General features: G+C 41.5%; 1 protein-coding gene across 1 annotated transcript in view; it reads right to left on the bottom strand.

Annotated features, from left to right (window-relative positions):
- Ccdc192 (coiled-coil domain containing 192) overlaps window positions 1-22856 on the bottom strand; it is a 197937-nt gene that overhangs the window by 17116 nt on the left and 157965 nt on the right.

Raw genomic sequence — 22856 nt, 5'->3', positions numbered from 1 at the left:
AAGAAGAAGAGAGAGAGAGAGAGAGAGACTGGGCCTAGCATGACCTTTTGAGATCTCAAAGCCCTCTGCCAGTGACACACTTCTTCCAATGTTGCCATACCTCCCAATCCTTACACAGTGCCATTCCCTCATAACTAAGCATTCAAATAGATGAGTGTATGGGGGACATTTTTATTCAAACCTTGACAATGAGACAGTGCCTTCTAGACATTGCAGAACCACTGAACTCATGAACTCATTGCCGCTGTGGTGGTCTGCACAAGACCTGCCCAAGAGCAAGCCAACCAATATTCTAGCATGGAAGTAGGAGGGGCTTCTAATCCCCTCCTGCAGCGGAGGAGCTATTGGCAGTGGATAGATTCTGAAGGAGAGAGAGTCATTTTTCTTAAATAGTGTGGGCCTTGGTAGCTCAACCATGCTTCAATGGATGACTCTAACCCTTTAAGTATATGGAAGGCATAAACTGGACTTCATGAATTATAAAATAGGGGATCATGAAGTTGGGGATGGGGGTGGGGGTGACTCTGGGAGAAGTTAGGGAATGAATAGGATTATAATAATTATATTCATGAATTCACTTTTTGTTTTTGTTTTTGTTTTAATTTGTTTTTGTTTTTGAGACAGGGTTTCTCTGTGTAGCCCTGGCTGTCCTGGAACTCACTCTGTAGTCCAGGCCGGCCTTGAACTCAGAAACCTCTGCCTCCCGAGTGCTGGGACTAAAGGTGTGCGCCACCACTGCCCGGCTTTCCTGTATTCACTTCTTAACAAAATGTTTTCTTTTTAAAAAGCAAAAGAAGAATGGCACAGTAGGTCAGACATCTCATTCATATGTTTCCAGTTATTATTGATTTATGATCTAGCAAATGCTAAGAATCTTAGGAATTGGCAGCAGGGTTACCATGAAGACTTGTGGGCATTTGTTCTGGCTACTTTCCAAGATGACCCTCCTAGTGTCCTCTGGTTCTAACCACCTTGATAAACAAAGAGTTAGAGCATACATCCATTTCTGCAACCCAGCCTTTTATCTCTATCTTAAGATTGCTTAAATTTAATTTATATTATGTAGTAATTGGTCAACATAATTCTTGGAGCCAAGTAATACCTTCAAATGTCAAGGTTTGCCTAGGGTTGATAATATGTTTCTTTTTCTGTCTCAATTTGTTTTTAATCAATTGAATAACTTGATTTTATACTTAGGATTAGAGAATTAATACGATTTGTGGATTTATCAGTCAGGGTGATTGAGCTACATATAAGATTGCCCATCCATCCATCAGCAACTTGGACAAAGAGAGATTATTGTTCCATATAGATGAATTTGAGGAATTCCAGGGTTAGTTCATTTTGCAAGGTTACTGCATTCTTCAAAAAGCTTTGTCTAAGAGTTGGAAAAGAAAATCCGACCAAAATGTCCCATGTAGGAGGTAGGAAAACTTCCATGATGCTTGCCCAATCTCGTCCTGTTCCTCTTCTGCATCCTCTCTATATATGCTTGTAGAATGATGCCATAGATAAACATTTATAATTCTAGCATACTCCTAAAGCAGTTTTGAAAATAAAAATTCCCCATTGTTGGTGTGGCTAATGAGCATTCATGTTTTGTGTTCTGTGGAGGAAATTTCTAAAACATATTATTTGCCTAACTTACCAGTAACAGTGGGCTTCTGTTAATGAAGAAGGATAGCATCTTTTGTGCAATTCACTGTGATGTCTGCCACAGTGGGAATAAAAAACAGTTTTATATTAAAAGCCAATAATAGTGTATCATTCAGAGATATTTTTGTTCAAACAATCTGGAAGCCCATGCCAAACTGGTTTAAGTAATGAAAAGAATGTACTGGCTTCAGAGACAGCACTAGCTCCAGGCAAGACTTGACGTAGAACTCTCAATAATGTAATTGAAATTTGGCTTCTTCTGGTCTCCCTGCTCAGTCTTCACAATGTCAGATTCTTCTGAAATCCTGAAGTATTTTGGGAGACAGATGGTTGTCCCTGTCTTCTAGGGATAGACCTTTCAGTCTAGTGTCAAAGAGAATCTATTATGGAATCAATCACAGGGAATTGGGCAGTTTCTCTTTCCCATACACCACAGAAATTATCTCCTCTGTTGTTGTTTCAGTTAGTTTCTGATCTGGTTTTGGCATCCATGAAGTACCTGTGTGGTTCTTCTTTCAGCTTACAATATACTGCCACATGTTTAAATGATGCAATTTATACCAACAGGGGTGTCTAGTGGGGTTGGGTGGGAGTGGCTAGAGATCTGAGCCATCTGTCTCATATAGTGTGAATTCATGTGCAAGGTACTAAGTTTGGCTTTGCGGATAAAACAGTAATTTTTACAAAAAACCAGCCTTTCCCTTAAGAAAAATATAAACAATCTATTTTTTCATACTTTACACAAAAGCTTACTATGTATCAATAATCTGCTAATGAGCTCAGTTTCAAGATAATGAATCACAGATGTTTATGAATGAAAAAGGCACTTCATTTTTTTAAAGTATAGAATAGAGTTTATTCAGGGCATGGGGAGGAGAGTTAAGAGGTTAATAGAGGCAGAGAAAGACATAGAGAGTAGAGAAGCAGAGGTTGGCCATGAGCACATGGAGAGAGGGGGGATGGAATGGGGAGAATGGGGGAAGGAGCGAGGGGACAGAGCAGGGAGTAGGAAGCGAAGATCAAGAGAGAAAAAAGACACGTCTAAATAAAAACTTTAAAATGTGCTTCTTAATTTCTTTATGTCAAAAAAGAATATGTCAAGAATGCTATTTTCGATTGTCTACAAATAAAATTTTGATATTGAGAGAATGGACTAATTTATGTCTTACACTTGATCCTTTCCAGTTGCCTGCTGTTGGCTTGTTAGAGTTGTTTGCACTGTTTGTTCACCCATTTCTTTCACTTGGCAATAGGTCTGTTAGTACTGTAACAAGGTGCCTCATGCTTCACTTAGAGTAGAAATTTAAATTAAATATTTAGATTATATGAAATGAACCGAGCTCTAAACTGCCCTCATTTTCTCCTTATGCCTATAAATTAGTGTACCTCTCAGCTTTTTGCAGTAGATCGAAATTAATACTGTAACTGGTTAATATACGATAAGAGACTGAGGAGTGTTCAGCTTTAAATGGGAAATCTACATCACATTTTCTTCTTCCAAGGCTCAGATCGTGGGTGGAGGTGGGGAGGGGCAGAAAGATGGTACAAGTTAAAGGAGATAGAAGACTGTAAAGAAACAGTATTTGCTGGGCATGATAGTGCCACAGCACACACTAACTCACAAGAGCTGGGACAGCACACAGAAGATCAAATCAAAGATCAGTCAAAATCTCAGCATGAATGGGAGAGGCACTCATGACGTCCCAGCCTTATTGAAGGAACCATTAGCCAACAATGACAGCTGGGGAGGGAGAGTTAGCTTTCTTTGCTTGTGACAAAGAACACTGGCAGCACTGCCTGAACTTAGTGTGTTTACAGGAAAAGGAGTACATGAAGTTTGGAAGAAATGGTGGTGGTTGAATAGCGGAGGAACTGGAGGGGAGGAAGTAGTGGCTGGAAAAGAACAAAACACAGTTTATGCACATATAGATATTAAATACATTATACTCTTTAAGGACCTAGAGATTCCTAGGAGACTAATTGGAAAGAAGGGCATTCCAGAAGGAGAAGGATGAGAGGGGGCAAAGGAATATGATCACAGTACAGTCTATGTGTCTTTGTTGTCTAAGTTAATAAACTAAAAGATAGAGAACTACCATAAGTGCTGTCAGTTCTTTCTCACCCTGATACAAGCTCGGGTTATTGGGGAAGAAACCTCAACTGAGAAAATGTCTCCCTCAAATTGGGCAAGTTGAGGGTGTTTTCTTGCTTGATGATTAGTGTGGGATTAGCGAGGGAGATTCCACCCCTGGACTGGTAGTCCTGGGTTGTGGAAGAAAACAGACTGAGCAAGCCCCAAGCCCCAGGACCAAGCCACAAAGCAGTGTTTCTCCTTGGCCTCTGCTTCAGTTCCTTCCTCTAGGTTCCTGCACCAAGACCTTGTTCTCACTCTCCTTCACAAGCAACAGCAAGCTATAAAGTGAAAGAAACCCTTTCTTCAGCGAAATGGGTTTTTTTTTTGAGGGGGGGGGGACGGGGGGTTAGTGCTCTATCACAAGTATAGAAAAGCAAACTAGAATACAATATGACCCAACTATCCCATTCCTGGGTTCACATGGAAAAGACGCCATACATCAATACAAGGACACTTATATATTCATATTTATTGCTGCTATATTCATAGTAGCAAGTAAGTGGAAACAGCCAAGAATCTCATCATCAGTAATGAAAATGTACATATACACAATGAAATTTTTCTCAAGTATAATTGAACGTAATACTATCTGAGGACCCAGTTATACCACTCTTGGGCATATACCCAGAAGATGCTCCAACATGTAATAGGACACATGCTCCACTATGTTCATAGCAGTCTTATTTATAATAACCAGAAGCTGGAAAGAACCCAGATGTCCCTCAACAGAGGAATGGATACAAAAAATGTGGTACATTTACACAATGGAGTACTACTCAACTATTAAAAATAATGACTTGTAATGAAAGTCTCAGGCAAATGGATGGATCTAGGAAATATCATCCTGAGTGAGGTAACTCAGTCACAAAAGAACACAGATGGTATGTACTCACTGATAAGTAGTTATTTGGCAAAGAATGTGGAATACCCAGGATACAACTCATGGATCACATGAAGCTCAAGAGGAAGGAAGACCAAAGAGTGGATGCTTCAGTCCTACTTAGAATGGGGAACAATACAATCAAGGGAAGTAGAGGGTGGGAGGGACTTGGGAGGAAGAGAGAAGGGGGAGGGGGAAGGGGCAGAATCAGGTATGGGAAGAGATGGAGAAGATGTACAGAGAGTCAGGAAATTGAACAGAGGTGTATAGCAATAGGGGATGGGGAACTAGGGGTTCCAGCTAGAAAGTCCCAGATTCCAGGAAAGCAAGAGCCTTCTAGGACCACATGGGATGACATTAGCTGAAATACCTGACAAAGGGAAGGGAGAAGCTGTGGAAACCATACCTAGAGGTTAGGCATACACACACACCCCATTTTGAGGGATGGGGCCACTCACCCACCTCCAAAATTTTAACCCAGAATTGCTTCAGTCTAAAGTAAATACAGGGACAAAGAGTGGAGCAGAGACTGAAGGAAAGGCCATCCAAAGACTGCCCCACCTGAGATCCATCCCACATGCAGATATCAAGCTCAGATACTATTGTGGATGCCAAGAAGTGCTTGCTGATGGGAGCCTAATATAGCTGTCTCCTGAGAGACTCTGCCAGATCCTGACCAGTATAGATCTGGATGCTAACAGCCAACTATCAGACTGAGCACAGGGACCCCAGTGGAGGAGTTAGGGGAGGGACTGAAGGAGCTGAAGGGGCCTTATCTGGCATCAGTGGCAAGGGAGGCCCTTGGTCCTGTGAAGGCTTGATGACCCAGTATAGAGGAATGCTAGGGCAGTGAGGCAGGAGTGGGTGGGTGGGGGAGCACCCTCATAGAATCAGGGTAAGGGGGGATCGGATAGGTGGTTTGCAGAGGGGAAACCAGGAAAGGGGATAACATTTGAAATGTAAACAAATAAAATATCCAATTAAAAAAGATAATAAAATTATGAAAATTTCAGGAAAATATTCTATAAAACAAAGTGATCCAAGCTTATAAAGATGAGAATTATATATTCTCATTTTAAACCATAGTTTATTTTATATATACACACACACACACATATATACAATATATATACATATATATACTACACACACACATATATATATATATATATATATATATATATATATACACATATATATACTACACACACACATATATATATATATATATATATATATATATATATATACACATATATACACTACACACACACACATATATATGAATACAAATGGGAATAAATGTAAAGAAAGCCTGACAATTAGAAGGGACTTCAACAGGGGGCAAAAGAGAAATGTAGGAATAGAAGAGAGGGCAAAGGATTCATGTGAAATTAAAGCAAGAGGCAGACTCTGGAGCAAGGATAAGTTTAGGGGGCTGAGGAATATGGATATTCCTACGAGAATATACTATGAGAGTATAATGAGTTAAAATATATGTTTAAAAATAGCATATAATACCTAATACTCTGTAGTTATTTTAAAAATAAATTAATTAAGGAATTTAAAAAACCCTTAAATTAGTATCTGACACATACTATTTGCTCAAAAGATATTAAATATAGTTACTGTCCATGTAGGGCTCTAAATCCCTTCTCTAAATTTCCCCATTTTTTTTGTGTGTAGATGAGCTGATGTCCTGTTAGTTGTAAAATTGAGCAATTCTCATTTGTACAAGCCACCCTCCCCTGGTTCTAAGTTGCAGATTTCCTATCCCCAAAGCTCTGGGAATCAGTTTTCCATAGCACATCTGGTGGCAAAGCCCGGCCTGATCTGATTTCAATTTATTTGGCAACCAAACCTGATCTGAACGGAGAGGCTACACACAGTGCTTGCCCATCCTGTCCAGTTTATACGTTGCTGGATTTGATGATGGAGTGTTGTTCCAGGCCCTACCTGGTATCTTTCCAATATGAGAAATTCTGTATTCAGAGAAACGCCAGGCCTCTAAGATGCAGACAAAGGGTCATAGAGTAGTTGGGTAGGCAGCGCAGAAGTGATTTCTATCTGTGCCTCTATGAGTCAGGACTTATTAAACAAGCATGTCTATCGTTCCGTTTATAGACACTTTGATCAAATCAGCTTCCCGGATCTGAGCAATGTGAACCCTGTTTCCTCTGTGACGTTCAGTATTGAGGTCAATGCACCCTCCTACTTGTTCTACTCTTACTTATTTTGGTTTTGGAACATATTTTTAGGTCGGAATAATTCCCCTCACCCATTATCTTGACATCTACCCCATCTTGATCCACGGCTGTATAAATACGTGGTTAAGTAGAGGTCAAAGCGTTCAGACAGTATGGCAGAGGTAGGGTGTTCTCTCAGGGCTGCTTTCTTGGTGGCTTTCCCATCTAACTCCACCTGAGGTGAGTGAAGGAATCAAGAAGTTGGTGGCGGCCGTGTTCTGCCCTCCAGGTGTCCCATTGCGGGAGAACACCGGCTGAAGACCCTTGCCAGCTTCAGGCGGTCCATCTCCTTCTGTTTCCAGAAGGGACAATCAGATCGCCATCTGGACATCCTATTCCTGCTAACTTTGCTTGAGCTCTCCAGAGATCCAGGCAAAAATTCCTCTAACAGCTTCCCTTCTGTTGTGTCTCTAGGAAGTCTAAAGTTCTTGAGTGCATCTAAAAAATCTCAAGATAGACATCATTGCCACATCAGTTAAGTAGAGGAATCACATCCGGCTTTTGAAAATCTGAATTTTCCTTCATTTCTAACCCAAAGCAGCCGCTTGCCTTACAGGTGGAAATGAAGCCGGAGGTCCCCCTTTGCAGGGCATTTTGGCATTTTCTCCCATTGAAGTAGTGAGAGGAAGGCCTCAGAATGTGGAATCACTAGTCCCTGAGAGGCCAGCAGTGATGAGACAGTGTGTATGTGTATGTGTGTGTGTGTATGTGTGTGTGTGTGTGTGTGTTTAATGTTAATATGTTAATCCAAACAAGACATTTAGATCACAGGAAGGTAGAGACGCCATTTTTAAGGAAACAACAGATGGCACCCATGAATCAGGCCCCTTCCCCAGGGCTTCTTGGGGGCTTCAAGTTCTTTAACGTACGTGTTAGAATCCCTGCGTTTACACAGTCAGCCGGGGCATAGTTAATAATTGCTAAGACTCAGATTCTTCTTGTAGTGCTAAGGGAAGTAAGATACATTATTTTATTTTATTTTTTTAAAGTTTCTGCTGATTGGTTATAGAAAATGGCAGGGAACAGGTCCATTTAGATTCTCAGAATCCTGAGGACATCCTAGAATACACAGGGAGTGTTTTCCACACTTCTCTTCAGCCATCAGAGCACACTCAATTAGTTTTCCCTGCCTGCGTGCATGTGCATGTTTGTGTGTGTGTGTGTGTGTTAGACATGTGAGTGGGTGGAGATGGAGGATAAGTGTCTGTGTGTGTATTGGGTATGACCTGCCTTCATGCTGTGGGCCACCTAGAGAAGTCAGAAGATGTTACCTGGCTTCACATTTTTTCCAGTTCTGTGGCCTAAGCTGAGAGTCCCACTGATGTTTGTTGTTGGGCAATGGTATAGAAGGGACAGCATTTGCCTGTGAAGTTGCCTTTGTTGTGGGATCTGATGATTGGACCGACTATAATGGGGCACTTGGGGAGTTATTTAGAAAGTGTTCTTTTGGGCTATGTGCTATATATAGCTTGAATGTCACATTTTACATAGAAATAAATATGTCAGTTGATTACATGACTCAGAGCAAGTTTGTTTATATTAAATGAAATTACACAAGACATGAGACTACAGGAAACACATTCTGCCTATCTTCTCTTTCCAGCTAAATTAAGCTCCAAGAAGAAAATCTGTTTCTCTCTCACAGCCCACCACTTTTAAACAACCTCAAAGGCCTATTCCCCATGGGCTCCGTTTTGGCAGAACACTGCCGTCAGTCCGTGCACAGGGTCATGTGAAAGCCTGTGATCTGGACAGTCAGTGGTCCACTTCTAACTAATAGACACCACCTTCCATATGACTCCTGCATGGGAAAAGAAAGGCCAGTTACCGCAATGGGAACGTTTGGGAGACTCGCGCTCCACAAAGCTATTAAAGCTCCAATAATCTCATCCAATTCTGAACATTGCCTAGTTCAACACAGGGATCTTATCGTTCTGTGAATTCCCTTATTTCATGCCTTTGACAAGCTCAGCTAGAAGTTTCCATGGATGCTGTACCACCCCAATCCCTTGCTAACAAAGACAGAAAGCCCTGAGCGAAGGGTTTAATTGGTTTCATTGGAGTCTTAATTCTTGGTAATTTACTGAGGAAACCAGTATAAAGAACTGCCAATCATCCCGAGAATGAGTGAGGTGGCCAATAGCTCCCACAGACTGAACAGTGATTCAATTTAACAGAGAATTTTCTAGTCCCTCTTCATAGATCTTCCATGTGACACAGCTATACCACTCCTGGGTATTTACCCAAGGGACTTCAAGTTAACACCACACAATGGAATTTGCACACTAATGTTACTGTAGCATTATTCACAACAGCTAAATTATAGAAGTAATCTGGATGTCCAACTACAGAGGGATGACCAAAGAAAACATGGCATATATACACAATGGGATTTATTTCGGCGACAAAGAACAAGGTTGAATCAGTGAGATGGATGAGCGAGTGAAAGCTACAGCTTCCAAGCCCCAAGCCCTGAATCCAATCCCTAGGCTGCACAGCTTTCCCTGTGACCTCCACACGTGGGACATGGCACATGCCACCCTCAACCCACGCATGCACACAAAATAAAAAGGAGACGTCTTGAGAAGAATAAAGTTTCCTGTGCAGGAAACCAGAAGGAACTGGAGGGAATGTTATATAAGTTAAGTCAATCAGAGAAAAAAACAAATATTACACTTTTTTCTCATTTATGGCCTGTAGATTTTATACAGATATAGAATCAGTTATGTACACATGGCATGAAAATAGAAATGAGGCTGTCTGAAAGAACATAAGGATTGACAGGAGTGGGGAGGGTGGAGATAAAGGAGGGTGAGGGTAAGTTGGGAGTGAGTGAATGCTTAGCATGTAATATGTAAAGATACAGATGTAAAGACAAGACCAAAACTATCTATTGTCTAGCTTTAGGTCCAAGATATAGCTCCAACTGATACCAAGAGTACAGAAGTATTGACATGTTTTTCTCAGCGTACTCTTATTCTGTCCGCAGATGGGAGCACCATCTCTGGGGGTTTCCTTGTTTTTACATGGATCATTGTTGTGGTAGTATGAACAAAAATGGTCCCCATAGACCCATAGGGAGTGGCACTGCTAGGAGGTGTGACCTTGTTGGAGTAGGTGTGGCTTTGTTGGAGGAGGTTTGTCACCTGGGGTAGGCTGTGAGGTCTCAGACACTCAAGCTTGGCCCTTATGTCTCACTCAGTCTCTGCCACGATGCTTCCCACCATGGCATTAATGGACTAAACCTCTGAACTGTAAGCCAGCCCTAACTAAATGTTTTCCTTTCTAAGAGCTGCCATGGTCATTGTGTCTCTTCACAGCATAAGACTAAGACATAGGGAAAAGTGAGCAAAGTATCCACTTAAAATGAAAATGTTTCCAAAGTCCTGAAATTGATACTTGTATTGGTTCCTTTTCATGAAAGAATCAAGAAAAACCATCTTAGATATAAACTGAATTCATGGTTTCCCTTTAAAAGTAATAAAATATACAAATTATCCTGTCAAATCTTAAAACTTTTCTGTTTATCTTGATCAGAAAAAACAAAATAACTGACACCAAGTCTGATAAACTTTAGTAAGACACTGTCTTAGCTACACTTATTTAAAGTGTCACTCAAACTAATTCTCTTTCCTAGAAGTGCCCAAGATAATAATATAAGTGGTCCTGTTGTCATCGATATGACAGTGACAAACATCTGAGCTTCACAGTTTTTATAGCAGCTGAGATTGGGGCCATCACACACCTTCCAAGGACTTCAAGCCACATGGGGAATTTAAGAAATTGAAATCATGGTGGGTTTTATTTTGTTTTGTTTTGCTCTTGTTTGTGTTTGTGTTTTGTGTTTTTGAGACAGGGTTTCTCCTTGTATCCCTGGCTGTTCTTAAACTTGCTCTGTAGACCAGGCTGACCTCAAACTCAGAGATCCATCTGCCTCTGCCTCCTGAGTGCTGGGATTAAAGTCCTGTGCTGCTAACACCTGACTGTTTTTTTCTGGGTTTTTGTTTGTTTGTTTGTTTTTGGTTTTGTTTCTCTGTTTTTGAGGAAAGTGTGACCATGCTAAAACCAGAAGCTTGTCTCCTTCCCACAAACAATCCCCTTGTAAAGAACATGATTATGTATATTTAGTGTCTAAATTTTTTTTAATTGATTTATTCTTCTAACTGATCTTTTTATTGGTTGGTAGCTAGCAAGGAAAGCAAATGCATGCTTGCCCGTTCTGGATAACTGTTCTGACAAGATACAACTAAGGCCACTCAGCTCAGGGGTCCCTACATCTCCCTTCCCTACCCTTCTCCACAATAAAGTCTTTAAGACGTTCACACGTCCTTTTGCGTTGGTGTGGCAGAAAGATGTCCATTCCTTGCATGGCCCTTGCTCTGGCATGTCTTGTTTTGTGACTTTCAGTGTACTTGGCTACTTGGTTTTTGCTAGGCCACTGGATACTGGAGGCCCTAATTTTTGATCCTGCCCATTTAATCCTGGGTTCAGTGCTGTTTCCTTGCCCCAGCCATGGGATCCCAGCAGTTTTGACACTCACTACCCTGTTGGAACTCAGAGAATTTCTGTTTCTCCATACAGTGTGTCTGTTTTCCTGAAGAAGCAGAAAAGCCCCTCCTCCTAGCCAGTCAGTGTAGCATCTTGTTGCTCAGAAGCCCCAAGCCTTTAATTATTACTTTTTCGGTGGCTCACAATGCTATGTAAACTCCAATCACTTAACTGTTCAGCTCTCAATATTTTATAGAACACCCATGAATTTTGTATGTGATGAAAGTGACTTTTTGTTTAGCAACCAACCTTAAGTCAATATGTTTAGTCTGCCAAATAACCTAGAAGACAAAACACTATTTTTTCCTCCCTTTCATATACTTCTGTAGAAATTAAGATTTAAATTTTCATTTAATGTTATTTGGTTACCCCTCAATAAAAGCTTGTAGATCTTTACGTTTTTGAAGGAGAAGCTGATTTGTTCAACCAAAGTTTGGGATCCAGGCATGTCCAAATCATGACTCATGGGCTCATGTGTTGAGTCCTACACAAAATCACAGACTTACTTAAAACATTATTATACTTTTGGTTTCCTTCCTTCTTTCCTTCCTTCCTTCCTTCCTTCCTTCCTTCCTTCCTTCCTTCTTCTCTCTTTTTTTCTTCCTTTCTTTTTTTTTCCCCTTTGGTAGCTTGATTTTATAGTTCTTTAGAGTGAACTTTGTAGATGATATTGAGTCACAATGACAAAAGGTTGGATACACCTGGTAGAGTATCAGCATGTTTTCAATACTTTTTGCCCCCAAATAGACTTCTGTCCTGGGAAAGATGAACAGTCCTTAGGCTGAACAAGCTATGAGAGATCCATTGTCAGTGAACACAGGACAAGGCAGCAGGTGACATGGCTCCTTTGTCAGTGAGCCAACAGAAGCATAGGGCTGCAGTTATGTAAGGCTGGAGAGATGGTTTGGCGGTAAAGAACAGTCAACTGTTCTTGCACAGGACCCAGGTTTGGTTCTCAGCCCCTTACCTACATGGCAGCTCACAATTGTCTGTAATTCCAGTTCCAGGACATCCAACATCTTCTGGCCTCTGTGGGCACTGCACTGTCATGATGCTCTGACACATTTGCAAGCAAAACACTCATCTACATAAAATATATTTTTTTATCAAACGAGTAGTTGAAATCCTTATTCATGGCTAGGTACATGAGGACAAATATTGTATGAATCTATTTAAAGTAAGCACACAGACAAATAGCAGAACAGGTGTCTCCTGTGGAGGAAAGAGAAGAGTTATTTCCAGCTCAGACAGTTTAGTGTGAAGTGAGGGAAGGGGTGGGGGTTGTGGGTAGATGTTAACAGCAATGCAGATACTTGGTGCCACTAAATCTGATACTTGAAACTGGTTAAAATGCCAAATTGTAGTCTCTGTGTATCTTGTCACAATAAAAAAAAGGTTTTCTTTTCTCTCTTTTTAAATGGTATTTCTTTTTAAAATTTTTGTTTGATCCAGGGTCTTGCTATAGGTAGCCCAGGCTGACTTTGGACTTGCTGTCTCTCTGCCTCAGCCTCTGGAGTGGTGGTATTACATGTCTCCACCCCACCCCCCAACCCAGCACACTAAAATGTGATTTCTGGTTGTATAAACCTGGGACACCTACATAGAATATCTGTTTTCTGTCCATGCTTGCTTGCTCTTAGGAGTTATCCTCCTTCTGGCTACTTGCCTACTCAATTCCTCTCGTTCTCGGTCTCTCTTCTATCAAATAAGTCAAGAATGAATGAGCTGTTCTTACCACCCTGCACTGTTAAGAAAATGTCAAATTGCTATTGTTACAATAGACTATACTTTTATTACTTTGTATTCCCATTCTCAGAATAGGAATATATAAGGTGAATTTACTTTTCATTGTTGGTGGACATAGAACTGCTTTTTTGGTAATGTTCTCTCTGGAAAATGGGTTAGAAAGAGCAAAGGAGGCAGAGGAAGTAGAAAACTGTGGCACAGCAGTATTTCCTGGACAAAACAGGGCAGCTCCACATCATGAACTCACAGCAGTTGTTACAGCGTGGGACACATGCTACAGCATGTTACGGCACGGAAGCACAAGTCAGACAAAATCCCAGAATGGAGAGGGGAGCTTGGTACGCACACAGTCAGCCCCACCCCTGGTAGAGGGGCTGCTATTAATGATAGCTGTTGAAAAGGGAAGAGGTTTTCTTTAAGGGAGTGGCCATGGATAGGACAGCTGTACTCCAGTGGATGGCCACACACCCTAGACCATATTGGCAGCACAAAGTGAACTAGAAGGGTTTAAAACGAAAGAAAACAAAGACACAACTTGGTTTGGTAAAGGAGGGGAGGTGGATCTGGAAGGGATTGGGGGAGGGGAGTGAATAGAATCAAAACCCGTTGTATGAAATTCCCTAAGAAGTAAAAGGGAGAAAGAGGAAAGGCTTAGGCAATTGTTTTAAATGTAAGATATTTGGAAGTGAAAGCAATTTTCCTAACAAAAATAATGGACCTTACACAACTTTGCAGATCTGCATTCATGGCTTCCAATGATAGAAAACCAAAATTATCAAGAGAATGTTCAAACCTGTTTACTATTTGAGGATTTCCTCAAATACGTATTTGAGTGCAAGTGCAAGTATTTCCTCAAATACATATATACGACTTATGTTGAGCATACCCACCCCTTACTACCTTATCCCTCTCCTCCTGTACCCCTCTCTATTAACATCTCCCTCTCAAGTTCATGTTTTTCTTCTTAAAAACCAGACCCAGTATCTGATACGTGCACAACTGTGGTGTCATCCACTTGCACATGGCAACCTGCCAGTGGCCATACCCTTGAAGAAAACTGACTCCCTATCTGCTCAGGAGCTGTCAATAGCTCCTTGGCTAGATATGGGGTCTTGTGAGTCCCTCTTCCATCCATGCTGGGATTTTGACTGTATTGATTTCTCATGGGTCTTGTGCACTCAACGACAGCCATTGTGACTTTTGGATGGTCCTCTCATGTACAGAAGAACACATGACTGCACAAGTCCCCCTGGTCCTCTGGCTATTACAGACTTCTGCCCCCGTCCAGGATGTTCCCTGATATTTGGGCACAGGGAGTGTGTGACAAAGATGTCATTCCATGGTTACTTATTTTTAAGTAGGACCAGTTATGAGTTGCAATGTCCTATAATAAAACTTAGGCCTATTGAGAAGAAGACATAGGTTAATAAGAATGACAAAGTAATTACTCTTGGGGTTTGGGGGTTGAACCAAACATATGAGACATGCTAAACATGTCCTTTTCCATAGCCATGTAATTGGAAGTGGTAGAATTAGAAAGTAGTTTTTATGTCACATGTAATACATTATATCCTTAATCTCCTAGGATAGACATATCTTGATCATGCTTACTAATAAGGACTGAGTAAGTTAGTTTCTGCAAACAAATACACCTAGAAACTTCTGTGACACAAACATCAAAATGTACTTTCCCTCATGCAGATCCAGAGATCCTCCAGGCAGGCTCCTCCCACCTTCTAGCTAGCCATGAAATTCTACGCTACCCTCTGTCTCACTGAGAGCCTTCCAGTTTGCCTGGACAGGAAAGACAGACAACCAGAAGGTGACATGGAAGCTTTCATCCTCTCAGCCTGTAGACTAACCCATGCCACTTAAGCTCAGAGCCCATGGGCCAGGGAAGATCTCATCACCCTTTATCACTGTACAGAAGATGGGAAGGCAAGTGGTACACATACTCAATAGTCACTGGGACAAAATGAAATGCCTCAGCCTGCGCATTCCCCATGGTCTGACATGACCATAGTCAGGTCATATTAGGACACAGGAAGGCTCCGACATACCTTCCTGCTATAGCAATGTACGATAGACCACTGCTTACAGAACACACACTGCATTCCTTATCATTGCGTAGTCCAAAGGTCCACCATGAGTCTCAGGAGGCTCCAACTCAAGAGAGGCCAGGTGTCCTGGTTAATTTTTGTCAGCTTCATATAATTAGAATGCTCTGGGAAGAGGAGCCCCAATTGAGAAAATGCCTCTATCAGATCGGCCTGGAGGCGAGTCTGGAGGGCATTTTCTTGATTAACGATTGATGTGGGCAGTGCCGGCTCTCTTGGTGGGTGATGTCACTCCTCAGCAGGTGGTTCTGAGTAGTATAAGGAAGCGGGATGGGCCTGTCTAGGAGAGGGAGCCAGGAAGGACTGTTCCTCTACATTCCCTGCCTCCTTGTTGAGTTCCAGCCCTAACTTCCTTTCCTGACGTACCATAAGCAACACAATGAAATAAATCCTTTCTCCCTAGTTGCTTGTGATTGTGGTGACTATGGCAACCACAGAAACCAAACTAAGACACCAGAGCTGCACACTTTGGGAAGAGTTAGGAGAGTCTGCTCCTCGCCCTTTCCATTTTCCAGACGGTCCACATTCCTTGGCATCCAGTTCCCTCTCCCTACCTCCCAAGTCACTAAGAGTCCATCTTTAAAACCCTTGCTCACTCCCTTCTGACCACAGCCTGGTCTCTGCTTTAGAGAGTTCATATGTGCACACCTACCTGACATAATTCACTGACATCTCCCATCTTGAGATCTGTAACTTGAACCAAATCTCTAAAATCTCTTTTGTCATATAAGGTTCACAAACTGCAGAGTTCAGAATGAGGACCTGTGTCCGTCGGTCTGTCTGCCTCTCCTCCACACACCCTCCCCCTGTGTGTGGGGTGTGGGTGTGTGATTATTCCATTTGTAAGAGTCACTTTTTGTCATGATGAAATTTACTTTCATTAACTTTTTCATATAAACTTATTTTTATTTTATGCATATGAATGTTTTGTCTATTTGTATGTCTGTATGAGGGATCCCCTGGAACTGAAATTAACAGGCAGTTCTGTGCTGCCATGTAGGTGCTGGAAATTGAACCTGGGTCCTCTGGAAGAGTAGACAGTGCTCTTAACTGCTAAGCCATCTCTCCAGCCCCTACTTTCATTTCACATTAATATGGATACCTAACTGCTGCCACACAGAAGACAGCCAGCCATGGGCCACTTCATCCCCCCTCCAAGCTGTGTGCACGGCTGAGTGCTTGCCTGAGGAGGTTAACATGATGGTTTTCACTGCCATCTAAGATGCACACAGATGGGAGCTATGTGAAAACAGGGTGATGATCAAGTAAGGGCTGCTTTTGAAAGTAAACTGAAGAGCCCTTAGTAAATTATTTGAAAGTGGGTATTAAGTCTGCTCTTCCTTCCTTCCTTCCTTCCTTCCTTCCTTCCTTCCTTCCTTCCTTCCTTCCTTCCTCCATCCCTTCTCTCTCTCCCCTCCCTCCCTCCCTTCCTCCCTCCCTCCCTTCTTTCCTTATTTCTCTTTCCTCTTTCTTTCCTTCCTTTTTCTTTCTTTCTTTCTTTCTTTCTTTCTTTCTTTCTTTCTTTCTTTCTCTTTCTTTCTTTCCTTCTTTCTTTCTCTCTCTCTCTCTCTCTCTCTCTCTCTCTCTCTCTCTTTCTTCTCCATTCATTCTTGTTTTTGTTGTTTTGTTTTAAACAAGCACCTCATGAGTGTCAGGGCGCAGATCCAAGAACGGAACACCATTTTGTAGCTTCCAGCTGTGATGTTATCCCTAAATCACTCAGTTATTGTTGTTAAAAGAAAGGTTGACATTCCTCAGCAACCATTCCTTTACACACACAGTTTGTTCGTCCTATTTGGGATGCCCAGGCATGGACACTCATTGAAATGTAGAAGATCTTATGAAAACAGAAGAATATAAAACGTGGTGTTTTGATTAGAAACATGTGCATGTGTAAACGTGTGTCTAAGGAACACTAAGACACAAGAGCCATCGTGTTGCTAGGATAATAAAGTCATGGATAATTTTTATCTTATTAGAATTAAGGTGAATGTTATAATTGATGACATTCTTTTTCAGTTCTTTTTTTTTTTTTTTTTTTTTCAGTTTTTTTTTTTTTTTTTTTTTTGGTAGAGCTTCTCTTTTGGTTGCTGAGACAGGTTCTTAGGCTGACCTGTAGCTTGTTCTCATTCTCAGAGACTTCCCACTGCCTGGACAATCGTCATGTGTCACCACACTTGGCTGTTGCAAATGTTCCTCAAACTATGCTCTGATTATGCACTTAGGCACGCTCATTCACCTCCTGACCTTAGCTTCCTGAGTCGGAACCATCATGGACCCAAGAGATATCTGTCTAATTTCCCATCTTAAACTCCCTCATGACCTCAGAGGAGGTTACACAAAGTTATCAGTGTTGAACTCCCTGCTCCAGCCGTAAGGCATAGAGACCCACTCTTGCCCAGCTTTGCTGACAGTTCTGTAATTAGAAGGACCACGGCTTTCTTCAGCTTCCATGAGGCTCTGGTCATCCCTTTTGGAGTCCCTAGATTTCTACCTTACATTTGGTTCAACCAGAGGTGATGAAAATCAAGAATTTTCTAAAAACAAGCCTGATTCCCGCCTCCCATCCCCAAAGTAGTTCTTATCACATTTCCCAGAAGTCTCTTGACTAGGGATTAAGAACGCATGATTAGTAGTCAACTCTTCCATTCAGGCCCTGTCCCAGGGAGGCTGCTCCAGGGCTCAAGTCATCCTGCAGCATACTTTAAGATAGCCCCATGTGACTGGTTCTTCTTGGTTGTCAAAGAAACCCACGTGCTACAAGGAGCCGTGGAAAAAGAAGACACCCTTAGGAATGTGCAGAGATTCCACTCTGACTCCTCCAATATTCTCGATTATTACTACACCAGATACATTTTCATCATAATAAAACCAGGCTGCCAATTAATCTCTCTGTGTGGTGTAGTAAGTAAACTGACTACTTCTGGAATGTGAGGTTTATCTGGGAAAGGTTTAATCTCCAGCACCAGCAAACAAACCAACACACACACACACACACACACACACACACACACACACACACACAACCCAACAGTAAAACAATCAAACACGACTGTTAGAAAGTGGTACAAAATAGGCCATAAACATCGTTCCAAATAGGAAGGCCAGAAAATTGAGGCTGTAGTTGGTGAGAAGTGGCCGAGTCAGACAGGACTGGTTTCAATAGCTTCAGGATGCTGAGGTTTGAGATGAACCATCAAAAATGTGTGGAATGAAACCAGATGAATGGCTGGGAGCGGGCTGGTGTGGAGCACAGTGGGAGCGTCATGCCAGAGGTTACAAACTTCCTCTAGGCTTTCTCTGACGATGCTGTATGGGATGTTCTCCATTATTTCAGACCTTTGGGAATTATTATCATTCATTCATTCATTCATTCATTCATTCATTTTGTTTTTTCGAATCAGGGTTTTTCTGTATAGCCCTGGCTGTTCTGGGACTAGCTCTATAGACCACGCTGACCTTGAACTCACAGAAACTGACCTGCCACTGAGTCCCACTTTTAATTAAACATTGCCTGGCTTGCTTAGTTTTATTTTTAATTATGCTTGCTCCTACTTACAGCCACATGATGGACTCTACCGCTATTTTTTTTCTTCCTTTGTACATATGTTTAGAATTCTAAATCAATCAAATTCAATAAGGACTTGAATATAGTTTTACAAAGTTTGTATCACCTCACATATTTTTTTCTCAAGAACAAAGCCTTTATTAATCAGTAATAAGAAGCAGAAATGAGAGACAGGAGATAGGTTTGTCAATAGCCTGCTAAGCATTCCTTCATTCCCTGACCAGTATCTACTCAGAATAATTTGGTCGGTGATTTGTTAGAGATGTCTTTCCATGACACTGCCTGAATGAGCAATGCCACCATTTAATAAAACAGATCACTATTTCTGGGAATACTTTACTAAATCAACATGGATTGATTTTTATTACCCAAGTGATAAAACTATCCATGAAAACAGGGAATTTATCTATTTTGGCTACTATATGCTGATGCTCAGTTATGTGAAATTTATGAAATTCTTTACTGTTTGATCAAATATATATATATATGTATATATATGAATATATAACACATATGTATATATATGTATGTGTGTATATATATACACATATATACATATGTATGTATGTGTCTGTATATATACATATATATGGTATATATATATATATATATATCTCACAGAGAAATGTCTCAGCATTTAGGAACACTTGCTATTCTTAAACAGGACCTGGGTTCAGTTCCCAGTGCCCACATGAAAGCTCCCAACCATCCACAGGTACTTATGTGATTCACATACATTCGTGGAGGCAAAACACTCATGTACATATGAAATAAATCCAAAAACCAAGAATAGAAAAGTGAAGTGACAGCTTTAAACATTTTCAACAACACGGCTCTTTCTTTTGAGGCCAGCTGCTTCTCTCCCATCGTCTGTCCCTTGTCAGAAGAGGGGCTGTTTGGTAGGTTGTGACGCAATGGAAGCTATCATTTCAATGTCACACAGGATCTCTCTAGTAAAACATTTTGATAAAAATTCCAATAAAAAGAAAAGGTGCTCGACACCCTGTCCTCAGTACAAAGCCACCCATGTCTATCCACGAAAATGTGGCTAAGAAATGGCTTTTTAACTTGCAGGTACACTTGTGAATGTCATAGCATTTAACGTGCTTTCCCATATTGACGTTTCCTTCTAATCTGCTTTAAGCATCTGTTGGCCTGAGAAGTAACGGAATTTATTACAGAGGAAACACCGACAGGCTATACTCGGCTCCTGACCTTCAAAACTGGCGTATAAAGCAAACCACATGTGGCCGGTGGTAAAAACCGGCCAAACCAAAGATGGCTACGGCAGGGCATCCCATCCCACATGTTCTTCTGAAATGAGCTTGCCACACCCCAGGAGAAGAAAGGACCCCATTCCTGCCCCTTAGACTCTGCACTGGTCTCAGCCACTTTCTGGTAACTAACACACAACCAATCACAAGCGCATCTGGTGCTGGGGTGAGTGGAAACTGTGGTCTCTGTCCCTAAAAGGAACAGACCCCTCCTGGAAAGGGAGCTCTTGGGGTGGAGAGAGTTTTCACACTATTTTTCAATAAAACTGTATACTGGGCTTCCAGTTTTACAGCGATAGGGAGATTGAGGCATTGTATTAGGTTCAACAGCTGCGGGTTCAGATGGCAGGCTTTTTTGTTTCTTTCTATTCTATACTCTTTCTCCTGAAAACCAAATACAATAAAAATGCTACCTATGGATGCAGGTAGTTTTGAAGCTGACTGGGTTAGTTTTCTCTGGGGATCTTAAGGCACCGCTTAAGTGTCAGTTTAAATACCAACGAGGGGCCATCCTCAGAGGGACCTGATTTCCCACACAGAATTCAGAGCCCAGGCCTCTTTGATATGCCTAAGCACCAGCTATACATCCAGGGTATATCCAGGCAAGGATGTGAAGATGCATGCACAGGTTTTGATGAGAATACCTCATAATTCTGTGAGCTTTGTAACGGTGATGCTGCTCTGACAAGGTCAAAGGTCAGGACAGGAGCTTTAAACCAAGCCTCTGCAAACCAGCAAGTGAGGGGCTGCAGGATGCTTGGGCATATCTTACTCTCACCCATTTATTCCATTATTTTTGGTTGATACTTGTGATAGTTTTTTGTTGTTGTTGTTGTTTTTCCTGTTTGGAGCTGGTGGGTAAAAGGCAATGTTTACCTTAAGTTCCGGAACAAGCTGCCTGGTTATTGCCATTGAACTCTTATGAGTAAGCCAGTCTCTGTGTTGTCCCATAAGCCCTCCCAATGTTTTCTCTTCTTTGGGTTTGCTGCCTGAACAGTCAGCAGCCTTGGGGGCCAGAGCTCTGCTTCCCTTTGAAAGACACCAATCCTTCCGCTGTTTTTCTTGAACATCTCTGTTTAGAGCAGAGGGTCTCAACCTGTGGGTCACGCCCCCTTTGAGGTTGCCTATCAGTTGCATATGATTCATGACAGTGGCAAAATTACAGCTGTGAAGTAGTGATGAAATAATTTTGTGGTTGGGAGGGGGATCACAGCATTAAGGGTCTCAGCACTAGGAAGGGTGAGAACCACTGGTTCAGCATGGCTTGTTTTGGTTCTCTTTCTGGATTCAACCTCTGCATATTGGTTGGGTGGTTGGTTGTGTTGTTTTATTGGAAGTAAATTTACTGGCTCCCGTCACGCAATAAAAAGCAAAATAAAGACCTCATTCCCAAATTTTATTCCACGGTTTAAAATTAGCTTCCTATAAAACTTAAAACTGAATTTCCAAATGAGTCTGTATTTCATTTCTTCTTCCCAAACATCTGGCTGACTCTAATAAACCCACATTTTAGCTGTTAGCACTGCCTTCAGAACAGGCTCTAGAGAGAAAGCAAACTCGAGATCAGGAACCCTATGTGACATCGGTCCTCATTAGATAGGATCTACATGCCTCAGATCTGCAAAGATCACTGAGGTAGCTCACAAGTCCACTCTAAAGTCAAAGATGCTGCAGATTTCTTCTAGAAGCATTCTATCGGGCGTGACCTCTGCTCTTCCCTGCCTCCTTAGCGGGAGTCACTCTGGGACAACCTAGGCTGCAGCAAGCAACATGGAGCAGGAGCTGGCTCCCCCCTTAGGGTCTGCCCCTTCCATATCTTGGCATTTTATATTTCTTGGTGTGCTGTGTTCCTGCCAGTGCCTCTCTCCTTTTACCTGTGAACCAGCAGGGATCACTACTGCTCAGAGAGGCATGCTTTCAGGGTTATTTTTCCTTTTCTTTAGTTACTGTAACCTGCAAACAAGATTTCTATTATTCGGGAACTCTGAATCAAGTAACTAAATAAGCTCTTCTCCTCTAGTAACTAATATTTGGACCATGCTACGGTCTCTTGTGGGCCATTAACATCTCCTCTGGTGTGTTTTAAAGCTATCCAGTTCCTAAGTTCCTGTGTTAATCATGAAGCGGAGTATAGTTCTTTCAAGCCATCACTGCTAGAGCAACCATAATGCCCAGCTTCTCATTTGATACTGGCGACAAGCATACTGAATGAAACTCTGCCCAGTAATTACTCCTGAAGCACATTGATATACGTTCTACCATTACTAACATTATTTTTGAAATAAAATACACAAGAAGCTGGAAAGTTCTTAAATCATTTTTACTCTTTCCAATGACTTTTTTCCTTTCCAAAGCAACTCTTAAAATAGCATATTCAGTCTAAAACAAAAGTTTGAAAAAAAAACAATAAAACTTTTAAGGACTAATGTCTACAAAGAAAAATGAAAATATAATGTACCTATTTTTATAAAATTATATAATGCCATTGGTGCTTATTCTTTTTCCATTGAATAATATATATTAAAAACGTCTTCCCAGGTCTTTCTTCTCCTGAGAAGCCTGGCTATTTTACTGCATCCACACTCAAAAATCATAAACACAACCCAAGAGCCTTAACACTTACATTCAAAACTGTCTTCCTAGTTAGGGAAGCAGAAACCGGCCTGAGTAGGGCCACAGGCCTCATC

The sequence above is a fragment of the Mus caroli genome, chromosome 18 (assembly GCF_900094665.2).
Source record: "Mus caroli chromosome 18, CAROLI_EIJ_v1.1, whole genome shotgun sequence".
Lineage (NCBI taxonomy): Eukaryota > Metazoa > Chordata > Mammalia > Rodentia > Muridae > Mus > Mus caroli.
The sequence above is the reverse complement of the archived record's forward strand: the minus strand, read 5'-3'. Positions and strand labels throughout refer to the sequence as shown.